Source organism: Bos indicus, chromosome 11, assembly GCF_029378745.1.
Source record: "Bos indicus isolate NIAB-ARS_2022 breed Sahiwal x Tharparkar chromosome 11, NIAB-ARS_B.indTharparkar_mat_pri_1.0, whole genome shotgun sequence".
NCBI classification, from domain to species: domain Eukaryota; kingdom Metazoa; phylum Chordata; class Mammalia; order Artiodactyla; family Bovidae; genus Bos; species Bos indicus.
The window spans coordinates 81,331,277-81,342,450 of NC_091770.1; the positions used below are offsets into that span (position 1 = coordinate 81,331,277).

Consider the following 11,174-nt stretch of genomic DNA (forward strand, 5'->3'; position numbering starts at 1 on the left):
CGTGTCCAACTTTTTTGTGACCCCACAGATTTAGCCCTCCAGGCTCCTCTGTCCGTGGGATTTCCCAGGCAAGAATACTGGTGTGGGTTGTCATTTCCATCTCCAGGGGATATTCCTAGACCAGGGATTGAACCTGGGTCTCCTGCTTGGCAGGCAGATTCTTTATCACTGAGCCACCTTAGAGGATCTTAGCTATTTTTACCTTCCTTTTCTCTGTGATTTTTGCTTTCATGGACCACAGAAACCAGTATGCTTCAGGAAGACAAAATGTCTCTCTCCTTTTGAAAGTTTGTGGCTTCAGACCATACACTGGGCCAACTCCAAATGCATAGTCAAGCCATACTTATGGGTAAAAGTTTAAAACTGGTGAAGTTTCTTTGAGTTGCCTAAGGATTTCACTGCCCTCTTCATCATCAGCCATGATACTCAATTAAGTTCCTTTAGACTGTTTTTTTTCTTGATCATGAAATCATCCTATAGTAAAAGTTGCAAAATGATAACCCACAAAGTACAACTGCTCTGCAAATGTGTTGTGTTTGGTCTTCATACATGTTTTTTAATGGATTTATTTAAGATTATTTATAAATCTAGAGATAATTAGATATTTAGGTATTTAGAAGGAGAAGAAGGTATCAGAGGATAAGATGGCTGAATGGCATCACTGAGGCAATGGACAGGAATTTGGGAAAATTTGGGGAGATGGTGAGGGACAGGAAGGCCTAGAGTGCTGCAGTCCATGGGGTCACAGAGTCTGACACAACTGGGCAACTGATATCACTTAAGAATGTGAGCCTGGGACTTCTTAGAATATTAAAATATCACATCACACTAGACTTATCTTCCTTCAGGTAACTGTTGGCTGGTGCTAAGCAGAGGCATCTCCTTTGCATGAGATCTTTACTGTCCTAATCTCCAGAAATCCTTCCAATTCTTAATGTCCCCTTAGCAGGGTTGGGTATTGATTTTAATTTGTTGTAATGATGGGTTGTTTTCTTCATGTAGTAGAGTTCAGGGGAAAGCAAAATAATTCTTTTATCTGTACTTCTACCGCAAGTGAGAAAAGAGAAGCTACGCCATGAACATATGTAACTAGTACTTCCAAAGTATTAGTGATTAATCTAAGTACATGGTGGCTAGCAGGGAATGAAAGAAAAATATGCTCATGGAACTGACATTCAAGTGGGGATTTAGACAACAGACAAGTAAACTGGTAATTAAGATAATTTGAGGGAACAGAAGAGTGCTATAAAGAAAATAAAATAGAATAACATAGAATGAAAAAAAATGGGAAAAGTAGAGGTGTTGATATCAGAAAAGGAAGTGGAAGAAGACAGAAAGGTCAAGAAGCAACTTGCCAGGAAAGAGTTCGAATTATATTCAAAGTGTAGTGAGCAACTATTGTAAAATTTTAAAAAGCAGAAGCAACTGGACCTGATTTGTTCTTTGAAACATCACTGTGCTTGATTTGATAAAAGGGACTCTCAAAGGAAACAGAAGAGCTGATAGTCCAGAGAGATAAGGTGGGGTTTGTGCTAGTCTTGTAGATGGTGAGAAATGGTCAGATCAGAGGTATGTTCTGGAGATATTACCAATAAAGCTTACTGTTGGACTGAACTCAGTGTATAAAAGAAAGAGAAAGATTAAGTAGTGACGCTTTGGGCTTGAGCACCTGGATGGGCAAGATGGAAAATGCTAAAATGGGAGTGGCAGTGAGGCTGGATGGGACAGAAGGAGATTTGAGGAACAGTGGAAACACTGACACCCTTGCAGCCATATAGGCCAGAGATGGTTATTATACATCAAAGTGTGGATGTTGAGTGCACAGTAGGGTATCAGAATGTGAAACTCAAGAAGAGGTTTGGGCTGAAGGAATTTAGGGTTTGGGGTTGAATGAGATTACTTGGGAAAGGGTGTAAACGAAAAAGAAAAAAAATGTGGGTAGAGAAATATTCTTGGGTCCTCCCAACGTTTAAAGTGGAAGATGAGGCTCGGAAGATTCACTGGGATAGGACAACCAATTGAGGACAGCACTGGGGAGGAAGAGATTTTCTACCCTTCCAAGTTCTTCTGGCTGGTCTGGGAATTAGATGGCCATGAGATAGTGAGAGAGAGTTACAGGAGAAAATCAAACAAAAGGATAATAACATGCATATTTGGGAGAAACTAGGAAAACTGAGTAACTTGCCAAAATGGCCTAAATCCCCACTTTAAATACCATCTTCAGCTAAAGACAGAAGAGGATATTGTGGGATGTTGGGACTTTAAAGGGGAGTAAGGCAATTCACAAGGAGATGGAAAAGGTTTGGTAAACAAGCTTTTACTGGGCTATTCAGAGACAATGGGACACAGATAACTCTAGAATAGCCATCATACATCTGGAGAGGAAAGACAGAGACTTTCAGAAACATTCAGTTTTATTGTTGAGTCAACCAACCCCAAAATAGCTTACCTCCGTGTTTCATTATGTGAGATAATGTTCCTAGACTTTACACAAACTGGGTTTTCGATACGTATGATTCGTAGCTGATATACTTTCCATGACCACCCTAGATACATTAGCCAAGTACCTGCCCCCACAACCCCAGGTTAATTTTTTCTTCTTTGCTTGTAATGATCTGATATTCCTAGAGAAGAGAATAGCTATACACTCCAGTATTCCTGCCTGGAAAATCCCATGGACAGAGAAGCCTGGCAGGCTATAGTCTGTGAGGTCACAAAAGTTGGGTATTTTCTGATATTACCATGTTTAAGTAGTTTTGGTCCTGCTTCCTCTTATTGAAATTAAACTCCAAGAAGTGGATATCAGCCTGCTTTCTATATTCCTGAGACCTCCGGGCCTAGTACCTGCCAAGTATATGGATGTGTGCAGAGGTAAAAAGGAACTGAGAATCAGAAGTTGAGACACATTCCCAGTCATGTACATGCTGCCCAGTACCAGCATGACACTGGGAAAGTCTCTGAACCTCTCAGAACTTAACTACCTCGTCCACACAGAACTATAATGAGGGTCAGATGAAAGATCTCAGGAGAGGGCTTTATAAATGGAACAGCAAAGTTCAAATGCAGAAGAGTATTATTTTCCCTTTATGACTAACACATGGTTTTCATCTCAAATAACTCAGTGCTATTATTGTTTAAGGTCATAAAAGAATGTCCCTTAGGAAAAATATTCAAATTGAACTTTCCAAATACATAATTGACATGAATCAGAAATGCCATACCATTCTACTGCTGTAGAAAAGTTTGCTTTTCTGGAGTATTAAATGTAGATTTTTTCACTTTTCTGGACACTATAATGAGCTTTTTCTCCTAAGGTATTCTGTAAGAAGTTTTCAAATTCCTGACAAAAAGGTCAGACTTGCCAAGGGCAGCAATAGATCTGAAGGGGGAAAGAAGGTTTCGTCATTCCTACTCTATTGGTAACAGAAATCTATTGTTCTTAAAAAAAAATCACATCTCGATGTCTTTCCTGTGATTTCTATTTTTAAAAATTCAAACCCAGTCCTCATTAGGGTAATGGGGCAGGGAGAACAGAACATTTCTCTTAACATTTGCTTTTATTCACCAATTCACAGATCAGACTAACCCACACAAAGCCAAGTGGATATTTATTTTTACCAGTGGCCCAGAGGGTGATAGTATTCCTGATCTAATAATTGCCATGTAATCCCTCAACAAGGTAGATTAAAGAGGGAGAAAATAGTATCTTATGTATAGCTAATATAGGAATCAACTAAATCTACTTAGGAACAAGCCCTATTGTAGTTTGGGGTTCTAGCTGTTTTCATTGGTGTGATCTCCTAGGTAGGCAACCCTTTATAAGGCTATCATTTGTATCAGACTATTGCAAGTGACATGTTTATGAAGAAATTATTTTTATTTTTAATGCTAATATGCTTGTTAAAATTTAGCTAGATATTTCTCAGATACCAGATGGCAAGTTAAAAATATAACAATACATTTTTTTTATCCAGGTGTTTAATCTGGAGCATAGCTGTGATCTGTGAAGTCTACACAGAAGCACATGCACTTCGTTTATAGGAAAGATCATCAGAAACTTATTCTGGATTCATTCATTTGTACTCTAGAAGTAGTTATAATAAGAAGCAGCTTTGTCCCTATGTGGAAAAATATCAGCAACTTCAGAATCTCTGCATTTAACTCTCTCTTTTATACTGAAGGAGAGTAAGATAAATGTGTTCAGATGTATTTGTGACATTTGATGGAAATGAGACCAAAATTTAGGGCAAATGCAGCCCTACAGCTCTTCTCTTGAGATTCCAGATTGATCTCTATGAAAACAGCAGAAAATAAAATGAAAGAAAATATATAATAGTAATCCTGCCTCCTTATTAAGCTGTGTTGGTACTCACATGGTCTTTCTGAGACAGGGCACTGTTTTCCACCTTCCACCAGGGCTTGAGTCCAAGTGTTACCATTCTCTTCCTTCCTCACAGAATAAGGAAAATGGAGAGAGAAGGAGCTGATCATGCTGCAAGGGGGCCCTCAAGTCTGTATGTGCCACTACTTAATGCACGTTGGCTCTCTTGACTAATAAAAGTGAAGTCGCTTAGTCGTGTACGATTCTTTGCAACCCCGTGGACTGTAGCCTACCAGGCTCCTCCATCCATGGGATTCTCTAGGCAAGAATACCGGAATGGTTGCCATTTCCTTCTCGAGTGGATCTTCCTGACCCAGGGATCGAACCCAGGTCTCCCACATTGCGGGCAAACGCTTTTCCCTCTGAGCCACCAGGGAAGCCCTCTCAACTAATAATTGGGGCAGAATTAATACTCCAGCCTTTTTGCCATTTGATGGGATGCTCTCCTCTCATTATAGGTGGAGGAACCTGGGGTTGTGTGGGCAGACAGGAGGATAAAGGAAGTATGCTCTCTCCCTTCTACGGATGCCCCTGCTTTCATTGTGAAGATGAGAAAACAGAACCTCAGAGGGGGCACAGATTTTTTCTCTAAGATTCACAGCAGGTAAGAGTTTGAAGTCAGGTCTGCATGATTCTAATTGACTACAAAAGGCCCTACTTGTCTTCCTCCCCTGCCCTGTGCTGTTTCCCCACATTACCCTTTATTTGGCTTCCTAATGTGCAGTGACTGAGGGACAAAAAATGACAGGTGGTGAAGGAATTGCTGCAGGCACGCACAGACAACTGCCCAGAGGGGCAGAAATGTCACACCAGATCCCTGTGAATGACTCACAGCTACCCATGGGGTTTTATTTTTATAAACATACAAAAGAACTACCCCCACCACCACCCACACATGTCACTACTTGGCATTTACTGTAGGAAGAAATGATTCCATATTCTTTCACAACATCTAAGGTCATCCATCATGTTACAACTCAAAATAATATTGATAACCAAACATACACTGGCTACCAAGAGAAATATTCAGCAGAGTTTATTTTAAAAGGCAAGAAAGGTTATAACAAAGAGATTCTATAAGCATATTTCATGACATACAAGTAATTCAAAATTGAATTTCTGAACAGAAGAGGGTTTACTGGCCAGATAAGGTTTTGAACTACTGCATTTTATGTAACCTTTTAGGTGAGTCATACTGCCTATTAGCATATGAAATCATAAATACGATAATAAATAAGCTCTTTTTATTTTTGCATTGCCCAAATTTGTTTGACCTTAAAAACCTTTCCTCACTCTCATAATACAAGTCACGGAACTAGATTTCAAGAGAATACACTATGGAAAATGAAGCATAATAAATTACAGAAATATTTAACTCAGAATATGTAAATCTAAATTTTCTCCTTTAAAATATTTTTAGAAAGGAAAGTTCTGGTACTTAACAGGGTAAACTCCAGGAGCATTCCCTAGATGGCATGTCTGTCTCACCTCAAGGAACTTTCTCATTCTTTTCCAAATAAAATAGTTACAGAGACTTAACATATTTACTCTGGAGGGTATTTCTCTCATTTAAAAAATACATATGTTTAGCCTCAGTGCTCAGACCTGTCCCTCAGTCCATAAAAGGACTGACTGGCCTGACATGGTAATTATTGTACCAGAAAGAAAAGAAAGAAAGAACATTGCATTTAAACTGTAGTGAACATTAAGAAGAAAATAAATAAACACTATTTTCTGCATTTTAAGCAAATGCCACATCAAGGAATCTCATAGACCATCACAAAACCAGTAATCAAAGGCCAGGCACCTTTCCTTGGCTGTATTCAGTGCTTTCTGTTGTGAATAAATGCAATGAAGCATTTGAAGCTGCCAAGTGAACAACCCAGAAAATACATGAAATCTTTTTTTATCTCTCTCTACAGCAAATCAGTGACTCTGTGTTCCTCTCCTACACTTTGTCTGACAAGCAGCATTTTTTATATAAAAGACAGATGAACGAGTTAATGAATGTTGTACAGATGCAGTGTAGATAGTTACCTGCCAGCTGTGTGAAACTGGGGAGAAGATGAAAGCTTCGCATCTGAGTAACCCTTATCACTCAAACCAGAGGGTTTTGAAATATAGTGAGTTTTCATGTCTGATGGCAGAAGGTCCCAGTGATTCTTTATTGTTACCAGGGAGCAATAACCCCTTGAATCCACCAGTGAAACAACTCTCAAGCTCCTTGTCCCTGGAATATTTTATCTACAGGGCACACCAGCTTGCTAAGAAGTTCTATTTATGTCAGAGAAGTAGATGTCATTGTGGAGAGACCAGAGTTAGTGCCCATCAGAAACTTGCCAGGGTGTTTGATGCTGCCATGAATGATCCCAGAACTGAATTCTCTTATTTTTCCATGCCCTATTTTAGACAAAATTTCTAGGACATCCTGGCTCTCTCTCTCTCTCTCTCTCGACACCCCCACCATCCTGAACTTCTAAAATTGTCACTGGTCTGTTACCTGGGAAGGCTTTGATTCTCCATACCTGGTCCAAGGCTGGAAAGGATCTGACATATTGGATGGTTAGATTTGCTGTCCGTCCCTGGGGACTGCAGTTCTGTGCCTTTAGGAAGTGTCACTGACTTCCTGTTGAACTCCTCCTTCTCCCAGCATGCCGCTGAATTGGTGCTGCACTTCCTGTGGAAAGCTAGTGCAGAGAGCAGCGGAGGGCGACAGAGAGAACAAGGCTGGGCACAGATCATGGTACAGAAAACACTTCAGATACCATGCTCACAAGGAGGCATCAGAGATTGTAAAATCCTGGCATCTGGAACTGAGATAAGGCCCAAACCAACTGATGTAGGTAGGCTGTGAATAGACTAATGGCATTTTGGTGACTGTATAGAACAGCCCCATAGTGCCTTTTACTGGGCAGTTAAAGTCACACTTGGGTGATACACTAGCTTAAAGACACAATGCCCAGAATAAACATACAAAATAAATTCCTAAGAGGGATTGGAAGTCTGTGAATCTTTCTGTTTTGTAAGTTGATTTATATCATTTCTTAGAAAATGAAATTATGATTGTTGGAGGGAAGGAATTGGGGATGGACACGTGCACACTGCTATATTTAAAATGGATAACCAATAAGGATCTAGTGTATAGCATGTGGAACTCTGCTCAATGTTATGTGGCAGTCTTGCTGGGAGAGGGCCTTGGGGAGAATGGAAACATGTATATATATGGCTGAGTCCCTTCGCTGTTAAACTGAAACTATCACAACATTGTGAATTGGCTACACAACATAAAAAGTTCAAAAGAAAAAAAAAAAAAAAAAAACGATGAGGACAGAATTCTGGGAAAGCAGTCTTTGAGTGAAAGGATGATAGAGCAAAGAAAGTTAGTATAGGCAGACCTCGTTTTGTTGAACTTCACTTTATTGCTCTTTGCAAATATTGCATTTTTCTTTTTAAAAAAATTGATGATTTGTAGCAAACCTTCATTGAGCAAATCTATTGAAATCATTTTTTTCCAACAGCATTTTCTGATTTTGTGTCTCAGCATCACAGTCATTCTCAGAATATTTCAGATTTTTTAATGATCAGTTTGTTTCAGTGATCAGTGATCTTTGACACTATGTATAATTGTTTTGGGGCACCACAAACCTTGCCCATATGATAGTGAGACAAATGGGTATGTGTTCCAACTGCTCCACCCACTAGACATTCCTTGTCTCTCCCCCTCTTCTAGGGCCTCCTTATCTCCTGAGACATAATTATATTGAAATTAGGCCAGCTAATAACAATGGTTTCTAAGTCTACAAGTGAAAAGAAGAGTCACATGTCTTGATTTAAATCAAAAGCTGGAAATGATAAGCTTAGTGAGGAAGACATGTCAAAAGGACAAAGCTGTTTAAGATGGTTGTAGCCACTTGGCTATTTCAGAAGCTCTCTTATTCTCTTCATCTGGTTTATTCCTCAGGCAAATTGGAAATAACCCACTGACCCAAGGTAATCAAAATAAATTTTTAAGTAGATCCCTGGATTCCTTGTGCCCATGAATTAACTTTCCAGGTGTGCAAACTGTATATTAAGAATGTGAGGGAAAGGAGAAACTTACCCTGTGTGGAAGTCCTTCTTAATAACTTTGTCGAAAGGAGGTGTGGAAACCTTAATTCAGATGAAATTGCCAGGCAGAATGTGCAGAGCATACCTGAGTCTTAAGATTTCCATTTCCAGGTTAGAAAACAATTCAAGTTAGCTGTTAGGTCTATCAATATAAAATAGATTGCAGAGACCTGATTTGATTTTAAAATATCAGACTCCAGAAACCAATTTATGGAGGGGAATTAGTGTGAATAAGCTCTAATCTTATAAGCTTGTGGATGAGGAATTCTTTCATCCAGTTCTCAGTGTTTTATATTAAAGCCTGTTACAAAATACTTGCTATGTATTCATGTAGACAGATTTTACCTTGCTTTGGTAAGAATTATTTTGTATCTTATACAGATCTCTTCTTTATGAGAACTGCATCTTCTTAGGCACTAACATCGGAGAAGGCAATGGCACCCCACTCCAGTACTCTTGCCTAGAAAATCCCATGGACGGAGGAGCCTGGTAGGCTGCAGTCCATGGGGTCGCTAAGGGTCGGACACGACTGAGCAACTTCACTTTCACTTTTCACTTTCATGCATTGGAGAAGGAAATGGCAACCCACTCCAGTGTTCTTGCCTGGAGAATCCCAGGGACGGGGCAGCCTGGTGGGCTGCTGTCTATGGGGTCGCACAGAGTCGGACACGACTGAAGCGACTTAGCAGCAGCAGCAGCAGCAGCAGGCACTAACATGATAGTCTGGGACACCCTAAGGTGGTGTGGAAAGGGGCAACATATGAACAGAGCAATGTTAATGAGTCTCTGGCTTCCTCACGTAGAAACATGTGGAAGAACTGAGGCCACAGTTTTGCAGGCACTTTTAGGTATCATTGGTCTTTTTTTTTTTTTTTTTTAAACTTTTATTGTTTTTGTATTGGATTATAGCCAATTAGCAATGTGATATTTTACTTTATCAAAACAGCAAAAGGATTCAGCCATACATATACATAGGACAGTGAAGATGTATCAGGGCCCTGTGGTTTCAGAAAATACCCTGGATATTTTGTGTATCGTATGCAAGTGCTGCAAATTCTCTACCGCTGCTGTTCCACAGCAATGGGACCACCTTTCAGTGGGTCAGCAGTGGTTGCAAAAACATCTCTCTTCCTTCCTGCAGCTTTAGCTTCTGAACTTCTTCCTAACCCTCTGCTCTCATCCTCCCCAATTTCCAGTCACAAAGACTGTCACCTGGTCCTCAAAGCAGCTGCAACATCTCTGCCTCTCTGGTTTTTCCACAACTTTGCTGCCATCTCCATGATAGTTTTGAGTGTTTTCTTTCCAGGAATAGTATTTATAGTCTGTGTTTCAACACTGCTAATGCTTTCCCACTCCTAGAGCCTCTCTGTCTGTGTAGTGTGAATGAACTGTCTTTTTCACTTTATGGATATTTCCTTTGATTCTGAGTATGTGTTTGTAGTGCTAAAACCTCTTAATTCTAACCTACTGGGCTAGGCCCCTCCTTTCTCTACCATTGCTGTAGTTGTTCAGTTGCTAAGGCATGTCCGACTCTTTGCGACCCCATGGGTTGCAGCACTCCAGGCTTCTCTGTCTTTCAGTGTCACCTGGAGTTTGATCAGACTCATGTCCATTGAGTCGATGATGCCATCCAATCATCTCATCCTCTGTCTCTCCCTTTTTCTTCTGCCCTCAATCTTCCCCAGCAACAGGGTCTTTTCCAATAAGTCAGCTTTTCACATCAGGTGGCCAAAGTATTGGAGCTTCAGCATCAGTCCTTCCAAGGAATATTCAGGATTGATTTTCTTTAGAATTGACTGGTTTGATCTCATTACTGTCCAAGGGACTCTTAAGAGTCTTCTCCAACACCACTGTTCAAAAGCATCAGTTCTTTGGCCCTCAGCCTTCTTTATGGTCCAACGCTCACATTCATCTGTGACTACTGGAAAAACCACAGCTTTGACTAAATAGACGTTTGTTGGCAAAGTGATGTCTCTGCCTTTTGATACACTGTCTAGGTTTATTATAGCTTTTGTTCCAAGCAGCAAGTGTCTTTTAATTTCATGGTCACAGTTACCATCTGCAGTGATTTTGGAGCACTGCCAAAATAAAATCTGTCTCTGTTTCCACTTTTTTCCCATCTATTTGCAATGAAGTGATAAGACTGGATGCCAAGATCTTAGTTTTTTGAGTGTTGAATTTTAAGCCAGGTTTTTCACTCTCCTCTTTCACTTTCATCAAGAGGATCTTTAGTTCCTCTTCACTTTCTGTCATTAAAATGGTATCATCTGCATATCTGAGGTTGTGATAGATTGCCAGCATTCAATTTTCCTTCCATATGGGAGTTGTGGTGAAACTAATGGAGTTGATTAATGAAAAAGGAATTGATGTGTTGATTTTCCATGCATCACTGGTGTATTTCTGAAGCAGTTCTATTACCTGATTGTACCTTGCTTAGGCTAGCACTGAAATTTATGTTACATAATTAGGAAAGGCATGGTTGCCAATAAACTGGATAAGATATGAAGACAAACTTCCTTGTGCTGAGGTTAGAATAGACAGGAGTGAAGATGATGGAGAAGAATCTTTACTTGTTCTGTTATAGTGATATGGAGATTAGGTTTTCATTTCACTGATTCAATATTGGTTCTTATGTGGCAGGGACACTATACTTTAGAGCCAAGACCAATCTCTACATCATGCATAC

General features: G+C 39.9%; 1 long non-coding RNA gene across 1 annotated transcript in view; it reads right to left on the bottom strand.

The window, feature by feature from the left end:
* Positions 1-7,063, bottom strand: part of LOC139185671 (uncharacterized) — a 43,717-nt gene extending 36,654 nt beyond the window's left edge. Inside the window, exon 1 of the long non-coding RNA XR_011569162.1 lies at positions 6,907-7,063. This is a non-coding gene — a long non-coding RNA (uncharacterized lncRNA). The remainder of the gene's footprint in view (positions 1-6,906) is intronic.
* Positions 7,064-11,174: the final 4,111 nt, after the last annotated feature.